Raw genomic sequence first — 18,334 nt, forward strand, 5'->3', positions numbered from 1 at the left:
TCTGGTAAGCCTCCATGAAACTCCCGTTGTAGATCTGAGTTAGGATAGAGGTGGTGACGTCCGGCTGCCGGACAATTGGCAGATAGAGGTGGTTAGTGGCGGTGGTTGTTCGAGTACTGGTTTTAGGAGGAGATGGATTATCGACTGTAATGTATGGGAGCCAAGATGTGTATCTAGGTGATGTTTTTGGTTCCGGTCAACTGCAGTCAAAGCTCGAGTCAACAGTCGGCGGGTCAGACTTGGTCAATCCATAGTTTGAAGCATTTGTGTTTTTTTTTTAAATAGAATTTGAGTATTGCACATATGGTCCCTGCTGTTAAGGAGTTTTACAAAGAGGGGTTTTAACATAAAAAGTTAACTGGGTTTAGCTGAAAGGACACCGTCTGTTAATGATTACAAACTTAAAGGACATACAGTGTAATTTTTAAAGTTAAAGGACGGCGCCTATCGAAACGTTGAAACATAAAGGACGAAAAGTGCAATTTAGCCTTTTTTTGTTTGTTGTTATTGTTTATGTAGTATTGTTGTTTGTAAATCTGTTAGGGTTTAGTGTTTAGATAAGTTAAATTTTACAAAAAGTTATAGTTTTCTTGTTAAACTTGGTACTTGAATTCTTTGAAGTTGAAGGTTGATTCCTTGAAGTGAAGATGAAATCACAATCTAAAAAACAATCTCGAATGGGCCCGAAATATTTGAACAATGCTATGGTTTGTGCGGTTGAAAAATAAACTTTTCATAAAGTAGAAGACAACGCTGTGATGGAACGATTTCAAGCTATGAAAACAAGAAGATGACAAATATATTAGGTATTTATTTTACTTTATTTATTATATTTTTTATTATTATTGTATAATTGCACGATAAAAAAATTGGAATACCCCTCTGCATTGACTTCAAAGATGATGCAAGTCTTCATATAAACGGTTTGATTCGTTTAACTAGAACATGGTCTTTAACTTGATTTATTTTTATTTTTTAAAGTAGCTTCATGTATTCATGAATTGTGTTTGTCATCCACTTTTTACTCCAAATGAAATTTTATTACGAGTAAATTATAAAAATCATCTTTTATGTTGATACTAGCACTGTGTTCCAGATTCACTAATCCAAGGAAAGGAAAGGAAATAGAAAAAAAAAATATATTTTGTGTTTCAGAGTTTCATTTAAGGAAGGGAAATAAAAGAAAATAAAACATGTTATGTTCCCGAGTTTCATTTAAGGAAGGAAATAGAAGGAAAACCAGACTAAATTCTTTAGTTTTTCTTGGAAGGAAGAACATCTTTTTTTTTCCTTTCTCTTCCTTTCCTTTCTTCCTTTTATTTTATTTTCTTCCCTCATTAAATGAACTCGGAATAGAACATAACATAGATTACAAAGTGTTTTTTTTTTTTGTTTTAAAAAAAACACAAAAAAATATATTCGATGTTTGCAAATCCTTGCACGTTATGTCTTTTATTGTAACAACCCGACTTTTCGGATCGTTACTTAACGTTGTCTTTTCTTTCTTAATCGCTTGTACTCCCGAGATTTCGATTAACTCTAAGGGTTTAAACTATATTTCTCAACGCATTTTAAACGAATATTACAACACTTATTCAAAACGCAGTTATCGCATTTAAACGTTGTTTATAATGCTTACCACTTAAACGCATGTTACATCGCTTGTTTAGACTAAACGCTATCATAACGCAAACTCAACGCATACTCGAAACGCGGATTTATTTTATGCATTTAGTTTATATGTGTTAGATTGTGTGATTATTTGTTGATTTGTTTTGTGGTTATCAACGCAACGCTTACACGCTTAAACGCACACTCGCAACTCGTATTAAACGCAACGCAACGCTTACCAAACGAAACAAAAGTTGGGAAACTAACAAACGCAACCAGGCTATCCGAATGGACATCCGCTCAAATGGACATCCTTCCGGATGACCATCCGCCTGAATGTTGCCACTTACACCGACTTAACTCTCACTCTCACCCTCACCCTATAAATACTACCCGTTTGACACTCCCATCCGCTCACACGCTCTCAGTCGCTCTCAATCGCGAATCAAGGCCATTTTGTAAGCATTTCTCCCCGAATCTTCTCTAATCTTCACCTCTAATCACTTCTACATTATCTTCTTCATCAAAATCACACACAAACACTAACTTTTTCCCGAAAATCATCTGATTTGGACCTCTTAAAGGTGGTTTCCGCTCGGTTGCTTATGCAAACTATTGTGGAGCACCATTTAATCAAGATTGGTTCTAGATATAAAGGATTTTCACACTTTTCAACTAAGTTATGAAAGATTTCAACACTTTTTCATCTGTTTTCAACTTTTCTTTGAGTTTTACACAATATTGATGAGATCTGGACTCAATCAGACTCCAGACTCGTTCCTTAGTCTAAAGGTAGCTTGAAAACGGATTTCCACCGGAGAGTTGGACCGATTAACGGGTCAAACATGAATCCTCATCAACAACAACGCATTTGTTCGGGTGGGCTGAGACCATCCGACCAAATAAACTGGACTCGGTGTTATTCCGTTGTTTGATACGTCGTCACGCCGTCTCCGTTAACTCAGAAACTTTTACTTAGAAAATTTTACAAAAAATTCAACTACAGATCATCTCGCTCGAATGGCCATCCGTTTGGATGACCATCAGACCGGCTGGCCTGGCCCTTATAATTTCCATTATTTAAACACTTATAACTAAACTTCGAATTTTCAACGATTTACAAACACCCACACACTCATTCTAATGGCCATCCGTTCGAGTGGCCATCCGCTCGGATAACCATCCGTCAGGATGACCATCCGCTCAGATGGAACCCATCCGTTCGGATCACCAGTCGAACACTTACCCATCCGACATTCTGTTTACATATTGTTCAACCATTCGAAGACTTATGCTTTTGTTCCCATGCACATGCTAACTCAACGCGCTCCCTTCAATCCAATCCAGATTGTGTTTACTAGCTAAACACACACTGTGAGTATACTCGAACCCATTTTCGTTTAACGCACTTTTGGGTGTTACATACGTTCTATATCAAAATACAACACACAACACAAACACTTTAAACGCTAACCGCTCCCGCATGTTATACATGATCTATACTTGTACTATGCTTATACAGTGTTACACTAGACCGCTTCTAGCAACGATAGTATTATAGTTTGGACTAAGCACCTGTTGTGGACAGAGGTTGCTAGGGATCACATTACTTTACTTCACGTGTTCGCTGAACATGTGTCGCGCATACTCTACAACGCAGTCTCGTGGTTAGGTTGTATCATTGTTTGATACTTACATGCTTTGCGCGTTACGTGATACATGCTGGTTATGCTTAAACGCTTTTCATACTATTACTATGCAAACTTGTGTACTCACTACTTTATGTATTGACTTTATTTTAACGTATGTGACAGGTTGATTTGGATGTTATGCTATGCTGAATCAAGTTAGGAAGTCTAGAAACCCACCGAATAAAAATCTGAGTTGTCGGAATAGAACTTGTTTTTGAGACTGATATTTGTAATGATGTTATGCTTTATTTATTTAATAGTATGGGATATTGAACCTTAAAAATGTTGTCATTAATAGTTGTTATGGATTCTCATGAACAATCTGTTTTGCTCAGTGCCACGCCCCAATGATTCCGCCATCGGTTGGGGTGTGACATTTATCCTCAACTCAGTTAATGCTTAAATATGACCAAGTGGACCCCATGTGACGGCAAATTAGTCTTTTTATACTATTATGTGTTCATACTATTGCTATGCAAACTTGTGTACTCACTACTTTATGTATTGACTTTATTTTAACGTATGTGACAGGTTGATTTGGATGTTATGCTATGCTGAATCAAGTTAGGAAGTCTAGAAACCCATCGAATAAAAATCTGAGTTGTCGGAATAGAACTTGTTTTTGAGACTGATATTTGTAATGATGTTATGCTTTATTTGTTTAATAGTATGGGATATTGAACCTTAAAAATGTTGTCATTAATAGTTGTTATGGATTCTCATGAACAATCTGTTTTGCTCAGTGCCACGCCCCAATGATTCCGCCATCGGTTGGGGTGTGACATTTATCCTCAACTCAGTTAATGCTTAAATATGACCAAGTGGACCCCATGTGACGGCAAATTAGTCTTTTTATACTATTATGTGTTCATACTATTGCTATGCAAACTTGTGTACTCACTACTTTATGTATTGACTTTATTTTAACGTATGTGACAGGTTGATTTGGATGTTATGCTATGCTGAATCAAGTTAGGAAGTCTAGAAACCCACCGAATAAAAATCTGAGTTGTCGGAATAGAACTTGTTTTTGAGACTGATATTTGTAATGATGTTATGCTTTATTTGTTTAATAGTATGGGATATTGAACCTTAAAAATGTTGTCATTAATAGTTGTTATGGATTCTCATGAACAATCTGTTTCGCTCAGTGCCACGCCCCAATGATTCCGCCATCGGTTGGGGTGTGACATTTATCCTCAACTCAGTTAATGCTTAAATATGACAAAGTGGACCCGATGTGAGGGCAAATTAGTCTTTTTACCTAATTTTAAAGAAATTCAATACATAATTTTATTTTTTTTAAACAAATAAAACTCACCCACCCCACCCAACCATTTCTCTCTCTAAAAATACACTTTGCATTCTCTCTCTCTCTATCTCTCACTTCTGACCATCACATGCCACCACCACAACCACCACCTAGCCCACACCACGTAACCACCACCTAGCCACTACCACCCAGCCATCACCACGCAACCGCCACCACCACGCAACCGCCACCACCCAACCACGTCCCGTCATTGCCACCACTACAACCACCACCACACAACCCAATCCAACCAGATCCCGTCATTGCCTTCGTCGATCCACCCTTATTTAGCAAACGGGGCCACTGCCTGAGCTCGGGATCCCGTCGGCCACTCGTCGTTCTCTTTGCAAAGGCTATGTTGGTGGTGAGTAAATCTAGGGGGGGTGTTGTGTTTGAATTGGGGGTTTTTCTAGTTTGAATCTAGATTGGGGGTTTGTTTGGGGGTTAGTAGCTTATACCTGTACTAGGGTTTGAATCTAGATTAGGGGTTTGTTAGGGAGCAATGGTGGCATGTGGGTGGTGGTGGTAGGGGGCAGGTGGTTGTGGTGGTTCAATTGTTAGAGGAGAGAGGGTGTTGAGATAGAGAGATAGGGTTCATATGTGTGTATAATATATATATATATATATATATATATATATATATATATATATATATATATATATATATATATATATATAGGAACAAGATCAGGAGAAAACATCTCAAAGTGTGAGAACGATTCTCAGCCACAAGATCTTAGGGTCTGTTTGGTATGGGGTAATGGAATGGATGGAGGAATGGAATGGACGAGGTAATGGAATGGATGAGGTAAAGGAATTGATCGTTACCATTCCATATCTTATTTGGTTACCATGTGTGAATGAACAATTACTTTTTGTTGTTTGGTATGCGAAAATAGACGAAGGAATAAAATCACAAGGCGGTGGTCAGTGATGGGCGGTGAAGGGGCGTGATGCTGGGTGTCATTTGTAGCGGCGGTGGTTGGCGGTGGTGGTGGGTGGAGACGACGGCGGATGGTGACAACGGTGGTGGTGGTGGATGACGGTGGAGGTAGGTGGCGGCGGTAGCGATGATGGTGGCAGGGGTGGTCGAAGGTGGTAGCAGCGGCAATGGTGGTCGGAGGTGGCGGTTGGTAGCGGTGGCGGCGGTGACCGGAGGTGGCAGTGGCAATGGTGGCGGTGATGATCGAAGGTGGGTGGTGGCGATGATTGGAGGTGGCAGTGGCGACGGTGGGTGGCGGTGGCGAGGAAGAAGGTGGGTGGCGGCGGTAGGTGGTGGCAGCGGCGGTGGCGGGTGGCGGCGGAGGTGGGTGACGACGGCGGATGACGGTGATGGTGATGGTGTGGTAGCAACGGTGGTGGGTTGTGGTGTTGTTATTAAAGAGTGAAGGGGAGTGGAATGGAAAAAAATAAGGGGGGGGGGGATGGAATGATTTTGAGGAATGGAATGCATTTTGGAATGGACGATTCCATTCCATCGACCAACCAAACACTCTTTTCTTCATTCCCTCACAATGGTCCCGCTACCTTAGTGGTTTGTGGCTGAGATTGATGCGGTGGCATTTTTGTAAATAATAGGGGCCTTGGAACTACCAGGAGGGGTAAAATAGGAAGAATCAAACAAAGGTGCACATGCTAATCACATGCCATTTCCCCCCCATCATATTTAAACGACAATAACTTTTTTATACGTGATTATTTTTCGAAAAAATTACACCATAAAACTCAGCGTTTTTTATCTTTCCAACGAGTATACTATTGATATACTTTTCGAAAAAAAAATGAACTGGGTTTTTATGGCATTTTTCTGAACTGGGTGTTTTATGGCATTTTAGACTAGGTATTTTCATGGCGTTTTTCTGAACTAGGTGCTTTTATGGCGTTTTAACTAGGTATTTTCATGGCGTTTTTTCTGAACTAGGTGTTTTTATGGCGTTTTAACTAGGATTTTTCATGGTGTTTTTCTGAACTGAGTGTTTTGTGGCGTTTTTAACTGGGTATTTTCATGGCGTTTTTCTAAATTGGGTATTTTTATGGCGTTTTATTTGAAAACTCAGTTCATGTGAGTGGGTTTTTTTGACAATATTACCCCTTAGTTTAATTTAGCATCAATGCCACATGTCAACACCAAAATTCTCACCGTTCTCACACTTTTCATCGTTTTCCCTAAATCCTGACCCTATGTATACATACATATATATATACATATATATACATATATATACATATATATACATATATATATATATATATATAGCTAAGTATACTAGTACAGGGTAGGGATATGATAAAACGTGTCTAAAATGTAAGAAGGGTAAGAAGTGTTTTAAACCATTGGATATTTGATCTAATGGTTGAGATCAATAGGGTATAAAATGTAAATTGTGTTTTAATTAGAAGGACCTTATGTAAAAATTGAAGGGCAATAGTGACTTTTCCAACGTTTCAAATATGGTAACCGTTTCAAAACCCCCATCAACTTCCTAAAGATCAGCGAATTATATGGTAACCGTCATCAATCTCCAAAAAATCAACGAATTTCTTCATACTTTATCATAAATAGATCTATAATCAGATTCATGGCGTGGTGTTTTAAAACAACTGGATAAATTGACTATGATTCAGATCATGGTGTTTTATCTGGAGACATTGTTCATGTCGTGGTGTTTTAAACACTTATGATTCAAGTCATGGTGTTTTATCTGGAGACATTGTTCATGGCGTAGTGTTTTATCAATAGAAAACATTCCCAGATTTTAAAACACCATGACTATGATTCAAGTCATGGTGTTTTATCTGGAGACATTGTTCATGGCGTGGTGTTTTAAAACATCTATGATTCAAGTCATGGTGTTTTATCAGGAGACATTGTTCATGGCGTGGTGTTTTATCAATACAAAAACATTCCCAGATTTTAAAACACCATGACTATGATTCAAGTCATGGTGTTTTATCTGTAGACATTGTTCATGGTGTGGTGTTTTAAACATCTATGATTCAAGTTATGGTGTTTTATATGGAGACATTGTATAATCAGATTCATGGCGTGGTGTTTTAAAATAACTGGATAAATTGACTATGATTCAAGATGGTCGGAGAAGATGATCTGAATCGGAGATGGAGATGAAACGATCAATCCCTAAAAAATCTCATCGCCAGTTTTTTTTTCAGTTATACTGTAAAATCAATTAAATGACAAAAATGTACAATTACTAATCTACCCTTTTGAATTAATTAAGAGGAGGGACACTTGTCATTCCAAGATTATTTCTTACACTTCTTACAAAAGATGGACTTTTTACAGGATCCTTTACCTACCAGTACATATATCATCACAATATGCACCCAATAAGTAACAAGTAAACACATGCCCAAGCTATGAAGTCTAAAGTGTTGAGCCTTGCACTTGGAGTGTAGTGTCGTTATGAGTTGCTTGACACAAAACAGGTTATAGTCTGGTTTTTCTCAAAAAAAAAAAAACCTTTTCTCTTTAAAACCGAGTTCACTATAACCAATGGCCCTGATACCAATCTATCACACCCTCAAATTCCACATGAGGAGCACTACCGCGAGGCGTATGACTGACCAGCATCAAGCCACCAATCATATTGAACAGTCATATTAATAAAACAGTTTTGTTCAAAACTAATACGATTAGTGACTAGTACGGTCAAAGTCCAAAGTCTTAAGTTTAAAACAGTGTTTAAAGATAACAACGGAAGCATATGTTAAAACAGTTCAACAATAGTTCAAAAGTTCGTAATTATTAATAAGAAACCCAACACAGGTTTATGCGACCACTACACTTCCCGCTACAAGCTCCTGGGCAATCAATGAGTACCTGCGAAGCATGTAGTAGGGTGTCAACATAAAGTTGACGAGTTCACGAGTTGTCCAGTTTTAGTTTCAAAAACTTATGTTTGTTAAATAACTCATTTATACCATGCCATGGTGAGCTACCCCATAAATACAAGCTACTAAACTCCATGATTGATGTGTGTGTAGTGTAATATATTTTTTTATGTATATTTTAAGCCCTTTTACACTTTTTAGCAAAGTTTTAAATTTATAAAACACGATATTTACTAACACTAAACACACATATGGGCAAGTGCACCCATCGTGAACGTAGTATAGTGTTGGTAAAATACCGAGGTCATCCAAGGACACAAGAGCTTTTAATACCGGTTTATCCTCAATGTCTAATCAAATCAAAAAGTTAGAAAAATGTTTTTTTAAACTAGAAAAATAAAACTAACTAAAATGCTGAAAAATACAATAAAAGTAAAAACAAATATACAAGATGAATCACTTGGATCCAACTCGCCTTTAGTGTAACTTTTGATTATTTCCGCACTTTTGCACTTTTTAAGAGATTATCTTAGTTATTGTAGTAGGCCCCTCTTTTGAAGGTGGCGTTACCCTCAACCCAGTAGTTTGAGTCAGCAAGGATACAATCCTAAAGGGTTGGATTATTGAAAGATAATTAATTAAGTTATTAATGCATAATGTGGTAGGCCCTTCTTTTGAAGGTGACGTTACCCTGGGCTAAGTAGTCTGAGTCAGCAGGGATACAGTCCTAAGTAGCCAGGTTAAAGTTTTAATAGTAGTTTATATATGAGGGGATCAAAGAGTTTGGACCCCCGCCATCCAATACCGGTGGGTATTGAAGGAGGTCCTACTAAATTTGACCCAGGTCCTTTGCAGGATCTATACACTAAACAATGGCAAGACTCTTACCAAACCATTCCCTTAACCCCTGACCAGGTAGCCAACATATCTCCATATAGACCGTGGAGATATGAATGGTGAAAATCATTTATTTTATATAGACAGTAAAATAATGCCAAGACACAACGGACAAATGATAAGGAAGAATCACCTTCAACATGTAAAACTAGTTATTAAAGTCATTAATACATAACCAAACAAAAAGTGTGAAAAGATTAAAAATAAAAAGTATTACACTAAATGCTTGTCTTCACCAAGTGATGTAAGAGACTTAGGCAAACATGGCCTTTGATTGTCAAGAACTCTTACGATCAATCTTGGATCCCGAGACGACTCACACACTCTATGATGGATGATGGTCGTGGATGATGGTGTTGTGATGGTGGTGGGTGAAGTTTGAGAGAGGTGGTGTGCCAATAGATGGTTTGCAAATGAGTCAAGCACCCCTATTTATAGCCTGAACAGCAGCTCGGGCACGGCCCTGTGTCCATCCTCCTTCTCTTTCTTCATTAGTTACAGTTTGTCTGCATTAGTTGACCACGCCCCCGTGTCCACTGAGCACGACCCTGTGTGCAGAAGCGTATCTGTACTATCAAGATTTCCCTAGATTCTGTGAATCTTAGAGTTGACCACGACCCCATCTCCGCTGAGCACGACCCCGTGGTGGGTGATAGAAGCTTCTACAACTTTGTCTTTTCTGCTGACACTTGGGCACGCCCCCGTGCTCACTGAGCACAGGGCGTGTTCAGCCTTCTGTTCTCTTTGTTTTCCTAGGGAAGATGTTGTGGGGGGGTCGGGCATGCCATGTTTGTTCCTTTTCTTGTATTTATGTTAGATTTAGCTGCCTTTTTTCTTCTTTTGTTCATTTGAGCTCATTTAATCCTGAAAATACAAAAGGAAGACAAAAACACACTTTTTCCAACATTAGTACTAAAGAAGGGTTAGTTTTATGCCACAATTGATGTAATTTTCTGCTTCTCTTTTGTCTCATCCATTTTGCTAATGTTCAAGCGCTTCATCTCTAAGTATAACTTGACATACCTTTTGATCAACTCTTCTGTAGACTCTCCCTTGATACCTGTAAAATTATCAAATTTGTTCAGTGCTACATAGATTTCAGAACCCATGTTTTGGGTTTAAAAGATTTACAATGACGGATTTTCAATCAATACAAAGATTCACACAATCAAATAACTATCAAAGATTAGGCGACAACGGATCGAGCGGGGATTCGCTCGTGCGAGTATCCGATGCTTTGACTTTGAATCACTTTGAATCACCTCGGATTACCTGCAAACAAACAAATAAACGATCAATTCAAAACAGATTGAATATGTAACAGTGTGTTGATGAAACCAATCTAAGACTCGTGTCAAAGATTTGCCGATAAATGTTGGTTGGATGAAATCTCTAAATGAATGGGCTTTATCAATATTCTCTGTTCAGTTCACACACATGGCCTGTCAACAACAATGTACTGAGCCCGCTGATACAAATACTTGAACTATATTTCTGTTGAAAGTCTGGTTGGGCCTATCAATTGGGCTTTGACACACAATTAAACCTTTTTGACAAGAATCGACAAACTCTTAATACCACCAACTCTATGATTGTGCCGCAGAATCTTCAACAAACAATTTACTTTGTATTGAGCCTTCTTTCTTAATCAACTACACATATGCAATCAATAAATGGCCAACAATCTTTTAATGATCACCTTATCGAACCGATTATATCACTAGGTGGTTGACAACTAGTGCACACCATAATTTTATTTTAAAAACACGATCTCTGATAACTTGACATCATACAAAACATCATTGGGCCTCTCATATTAATCATGCATTGGACCGATTAATCAACTTGTGACTTTAAAAAGATGGCCGACAAGTTTCAACTTTGAAACACTTTGGTTGGGCCTCTCTTTTATTCCAAACATGTGATAGGGCCAATTAAATGCACATACAAAATCCGATTAAATGCACATGCAAACCAATGATTGGACCTTATCTAATCCAATCACATGCAGCCGATATATCAAACACTTATGATTGGGCCAATTTATAAACCAATTACATGTGTTGGACGGTTGTGATGTCACATTATTCATACAATAAATCTCATTGGGCCACCGTTCAATATGTGGGTCGGTTTTTCTTGGGCTGACAAACTTTAATGCTCTTTAATTGTTGTTTGTCTACTAATGCTATGATTGGACCAAACTCATCCACTAACACTTTGAATTAATCTTGTGAATTAATCAAGTGGTCGACAAACTTAATTCCTATTCAATTCTCATTGGGCCTTTCAATTCTTGTCCATAGTTTTGGTTTTACTGGGCCGCAAAGTATTCAACAACCAATATATTAATATTTCGATCACATGGGCCTTTAATATACATGTACAGCCGACAAATTTAATGTGATGCCAGATCCAATTTCTGACAACTCAAATCAGATTTTGTGATTGGGCCTTCACTTGATTGTGGCCGACAACACTTAATATTCACAAATTGAAGTCTCAGGTTTTCATTTACAAAGTCCGACAATCACCAATCACTTTTAATTCAATTGGACAGTCACATTTAAAGCAGAATCATGATTTGTTCATATGAGCGGAATCAAGAAGTTCACACAAGCGAACCACACATGTCACAATAAGCGAACCTTACTGGATGTACTTATGAGCGAACCATAAAAGCGAACCACTTAAAATGTCACAATAAGCAAACCTAATGAGCGAACCTCCTCTACCACATAAGCGAACCTGTTTAATGACACATGAGCGGACCTGCCTGATACCCTAAAAGCGAATCTATCTGATTTTTTACGCAAAAACGGACCGAAAAACTCCGATTTCTCCTAAACGGCTAGGAGTTTGGATCTGAAACTTGGTAGGGTTATATATCAGGTATTTTCGCACAATATATCAAAAATTCAGACGATTTGGACCGTAAAAACCCGTTCAATTTGTTGTTTTTCAGTGAAAAACGTGATAAAAGTGAAAAATGAAGAAATAGATTAAAATCGGATCTGAAATCGCTGAAATCTGGTACGAATCAATGCGTTTGATCAGTGCAATCGAGCTCCTAGCTCTGATACCACTTGTAGGACCGGTTTTGACACCGTTCGATTGCGTAACGAACGTTCGACGTGCGGAACCCGTGAACGTGCGTGGCCGAACACACAATAACGTACTAGAACCGTGATTTTATTGATAAAGATGACGTGTATAATATAAAAATCACGTAGAGAGACTTTCTCTCTCTAGACTTTCTCTCTCTAGACTTGAATCACCAAAATCACCAAATGGAGCCAAAAGTCTTAAATGAGAACCCTAATGGTTCTATTTATAGGCCAAGGTTATAATGAGAAGTCTCATTATGTACACAATTGTCACCTTGCCTTTACTATCTAAATATAACAATAAAAGCTTGATTTCTTCGGTTTCTCGCTACGGCTCGGATTGACGAAGGCGATAGACATTAATGCACTAACAAGTTTGTTCTATGGCGACCTTTTCTTCAACAAAGTGGTCAATCTCTTCACTTGTATCGGGTGGTTCATCTTCATCTTCAATTATGGGGTCATTATTGCCAAAAGGATATTTCATTGAGCGCTAGATGCTCCTTTTGAATGCCCCTAATTGAAGAGGTAAATTGTTGTACTTCCGGTTTTTCAAAGCTTCGTGGGTTTTTACAAAAGGTCGTCCCAACACTAGAGGAGCGTCATCGAGGATGACAAAGTCAGTTGGGATTACCATTTGATTTGTTTGAACCAAAACATCCTCAACTACACCAATTGATTTTATTACTTTCCGATTGGATAGAAAAATGGGTATTTGAAGTGGAGTAAAATCACTAATACTTAATTTTTCGAAAATATAATTAGGCATTATGTTAACACAAAGATCTTTATCAATTGTAACATTACTAATAAAGGAATTTTGAAAAAAAACATGGAACCGGTGTAATGTTGATTTCAAATGGGTCTTCTTTTATTAGCGAAGTTTGATTGTTGGTTAACTTAATACTTACCGTTTCGTCAATTTTAGTGTTAGTGTTTAACTCTTTTAAAAACTTAGCATGAGTGGGTACTAAACAATGACTTTCGAAAGAAGGTGACAAGAGATTAATTTCTTCAAAATTAGATTCTTCTTGAATTTTAACGTTGTCGGACTCACCTTTTTCGTTGTTTAACTCATGTGTCGGTTTTTCACTTATTTTTTCTTCCATTTTTACCTCTTCAACTATCTCTTCTTTATTACAAGTTAATTCTTCTCTTGCGCGGGACTCCTCTTCCCTTGCACGAGATTCTTTTATGTATCGCTCGATAGTTTTAAGGTGTTCTAATATCCCGTCGGTTACGTCGGCGATAGAGTAAGGATCGGGATCCTCAAAGCTTGAATCCGGATGTTCGATCCTTGGTTCCTTATAGTACTCATATGAAGTTGATGGTTCATACCATTGTTCTTCTTTGTAAGTATATGATGGATAAGGGTCGTAATTTTGTTCTTCATAATACCCATATGAGATGGGTTGTTCACGCCTTGATTCCTCATAATAAGCATATGAAGGTGGTGGCTCATATCTTGGTTCCTCAAAGTATGAGTATGAAGGCTCATACCTTGGTTCATCAAAATATGAGTATGAGGGAGAAGGTTCATACCTTTGGTCTTCATAGGATGTGTATGAAGTTGGTGGCTCGTACCTAGGCTCCTCATAGTAGGTGTATGAAGTGGATGGTTGAAATAAGTTACAGTATTGAACTGAGTGCGGGTTACCACAATTAGTACAATAGTCTTCCCTATAATCATCCTCCTCATAGGTATAGTTGTAGCCTCCTGAGTATTGATCCATAAGAATCCCTCAGCAGACCACAACAGAGTCTCGTGACCAGAAAACAAAAATAAAAATGGAAACAGAGGCTGGACACGACCCCGTGTTCAGTGGACACGGCCCGTGTTCAGGGTCTGTATCTGGGCGTTTGAATTAAAGTTACTGGTTTTGTGCAGCACGGGGGCGTGTTCAGTGAGCACGACCCCGTGTTCAGACTATGTATGTGGGTGTTTTATGAAAAATATGCAGCACGGCCCCGTGTTCAACCTACTGTAAATGCAAAACTATCTAAAATGCAGAAAAATGTGCACGAAAAAAAAGTTTTAAAAAACTGATTAGGCCGTCGATTTTAAGCTTTCTTAAAATCCTTGTGTCCCCGGCAACGGCGCCAAAAACTTGATGTGCGTGTAGTGTAATATATTTTTTTATGTATATTTTAAGCCCTTTTACACTTTTTAGCCAAGTTTTAAATTTATAAAACACGATATTTACTAACACTAAACACACATATGGGCAAGTGCACCCATCGTGAGCGTAGTATAGTGTTGGTAAGATACCGAGGTCGTCCAAGGACACAAGAGCTTTTATTACCGGTTTATCCTCAACGTCTAATCAAATCAAAAAGTTAGAAAAATGTTTTTTTTAAACCAGAAAAATAAAACTAACTAAAATGCTGAAAAATAAAATAAAAGTAAAAACAGATAGACAAGATGAATCACTTGGATCCGACTCGCCTTTAGTGTAACCTTTGATTATTTCCGCACTTTTGCACTTTTTAAGAGATTATCTTAGTTATTGTAGTAGGCCCCTCTTTTGAAGGTGACGTTACCCTCAACCCAGTAGTTTGAGTCAGCAAGGATACAATCCTAAAGGATTGGATTATTGAAAGATAATTAATTAAGTTATTAATGCATAATGTGGTAGGCCCCTCTTTTGAAGGTGACGTTACCCTGGGCTAAGTAGTCTGAGTCAGCAGGGATACAGTCCTAAGTAGCCGGGTTAAAGTTTTAATAGTAGTTTATATATGAGGGGATCAAAGAGTTTGGACCCCCGCCATCCAATACCGGTGGGTATTGAAGGAGGTCCTACTAAATTTGACCCAGGTCCTTTGTAGGATCTATACACTGAACAATGGCAAGACTCTTACCAAACCATTCCCTTAACCCCTGACCAGGTAGCCAACATATCTCCATATAGACCGTGGAGATATGAATGGTGAAAATCATTTATTTTATATAGACAGTAAAATAATGCCAAGACACCACGGACAAATGATAAGGAAGAATCACCTTCAACATATAAAACTAGTTATTAAAGTCACTAATACATAACCAAACAAAAAGTGCAAAAAGATTAAAAATAAAAAGTATTACACTAAATGCTTGTCTTCACCAAGTGATGTAAGAGACTTAGGCAAACATGGCCTTTGATTGTCAAGAACTCTTACGATCAATCTTGGATCCCGAGACGACTCACACACTCTATGATGGATGATGGTGGTGGATGATGGTGTTGTGATGGTGGTGGGTGGTGGGTGAAGTGTGAGAGAGGTGGTGTGCCAAGGGATGGTTTGCAAATGAGCCAAGCACCCCTATTTACAGCCTGAACAGCAGCTCGGGCACGGCCCCGCGTCCATCGGGCACGGCCCCGTGTCCATCCTCCTTCTCTTTCTTCATTAATTGCAGTTTGTCTGCATTAGTTGACCACGCCCCCGTGTCCGCTGAGCACGACCCCGTGTGCAGAAACGTATCTGTACTATCAAGATTTCCCTAGATTCTGCGAATCTTAGAGTTGACCACGGCCCCGTGTCCGCTAAGCACGACCCTGTGGTGGGTGATAGAAGCTTCTACAACTTTGTCTTTTCTACTAACACTTGGGCACGCCCCCGTGCTCACTGAGCACGGGGCGTGTTCAGCCTTATGTTCTCTTTGTTTTGCTTGGGAAGATGCTATCGGGGGGGGGGGGGGGGTCGGGCATGCCACGTTTGTTCCTTTTCTTGTATTTATGTTAGATTTAGCTGCCTTTTTGCTTCTTTTGTTCATTTAAGCTCATTTAATCCTGAAAATACAAAAGGAAGACAAAAACACACTTTTTCTAACATTAGTACTAAAAAAGGGTTAGTTTTATGCCACAATTGATGTAATTTATATGTTGCATTTTGTGCACATCAATGATCATACCTAAACTATCGCACTTAAGTTGTTGCCCCGTTTGCCAATGTCTATCATCATTGACGGTTGCCGAGGACCATTAGTTCACCCCCGTCCACTCAAGGCACAGTGTGAGGTTAGTGAGACCTAAATAGCGCTATTTAATTAATATCTCGTTCGCCTGGCCCCGACGACTAATTGGTATAGTAATGTAGGGACTTTGTGATAGAATTCCGTTTAGTAGGCTAGTTCATGAAATATAAATAGTATTTAACTGAGCGTCCCGCCAAAGGGGAAAAATGTTGTCCGTATCCCACACAAGGAGATAATGTAGTCCGTATCCCACACAAGGGGAAAAATGTTGATTGTTTCATTCCCAATCACCGGGAATACATGCTTTAGTAAAGTGTGTGAACTCACCTTGGTTTGCTCGGAATATAGTTTTTCTTGTTAAAACGACTTTGGTCAATCATATCCTATTATGGTTACCGAACTAAGTGAGATTCGTATGCAAGTATTCACGTATTTATGCACGTAATTCTAGCAAGTAAGACACATCATCATGACATACATATAACAGCCCAACAAATGAATCATCATACAACCAGTCTATAGTGTACATCCTAATTTATTTTTTGGCCCAATACCAGTGTGCGGTCTGAATGTTATGCACTCAAATAAATACGAGTGTGCGGCCTAACAGAGAGTGTGCTTTCCATTGTTCAATATAGTTAATAGGTCAGTTCATTAGAGGTGTGCAACCCACTACGTTATAAGGCCCAAATATAGTGTGCGGCATCAAGGCAGTGTGCAGTCATGCTGAAATTCGTTGTATGGTGCGCATTGTGACAACCCGAGTTTTCAAGGTTCTTACTTGACACATTACTCGTTTCGTGATTTGTTTTTGTAATTCCTTGCACTATTACTTGCTCATGTCTGGCATATGTGGATGTGATTATTTTAAATATTGAATTGTGAACTATGTGTTGTGTGTTAGTTAATAAATAAAATTTGAATATGTGATAGAAATTATTAACCTTCACCACCCACACACACACATGACGAAGCTTGAAAGATTCACCACAACAACCACTCGAGGAAGGTTAACCTTCCTCGAAACTGAAGACACCCGAAGCCAAACCTTCGTCACACACATCACCGGACGAAGCTTAACCTTCGTCACACGCACCTTCGTGGGCACGGGCTTTGGCCCACGACTGTTCCGGCCCAACTCCTTTCTTTATAGTAAAACTAAAACTGATTGTTATAAGTTACGTATAATTTGCACAAACCCTAGAGTCTTACTCCTTTCTTCTGTGCGACGGCGACATCAAGTTCCTCAAACCCTCAATAGCGTTAACCCGTTATTCCGTCTATCTGGATTAGTTCACACACTGTTGCTGAATTACATGTTTGTATTTGTTAGAATCTGAGTTGGTGATATTCTATAAATTGAGATTTCATGTTCTTAGATATAGAAAAGGATCTTGTAGTGTTGCTTTGATTTCACGATGCCATGATTGAATGTTTTGATCGTTGATGTCTAATGAATTCTGTATAGGATTGGTTAGGTAGTTTTGATGATTTGTGTGTTGAGATTTAATCCTTTGATTTGTATGATATTTGTAAACGATAATCTGATAATCGGTTATGAGATGACTGAATGATAAACCTGTTAAAAGTTAGGATTGACGTTCTGTTGACAACATGTTTGTTGCGGCTAGGTTATGATGTTATTGATCATCTGTTAGCTGGTGATTAGGGTTCTGTGTTTCGTAACTGTTGAGGAAGGTTAAGGTTCCTCGTGAGGAAGGTTAAGGTTCCTTGTGAGGAAGGTTAAGGTTCCCCGTGAGGAAGGTTAAGGTTCCTCGTGAGGGTAGGAAAGTTAACTCTGTTATAACTCTGTTGGTATGATAAACTCTGTTAGTATGTTAACTCTGTTAGTATGTTAACTCTGTTAAGTCTGTTAACTAATAACCCATGTTAAGAATAGACTGAAAAC

The sequence above is a fragment of the Helianthus annuus genome, chromosome 2 (assembly GCF_002127325.2).
Source record: "Helianthus annuus cultivar XRQ/B chromosome 2, HanXRQr2.0-SUNRISE, whole genome shotgun sequence".
NCBI classification, from domain to species: Eukaryota; Viridiplantae; Streptophyta; class Magnoliopsida; order Asterales; family Asteraceae; genus Helianthus; species Helianthus annuus.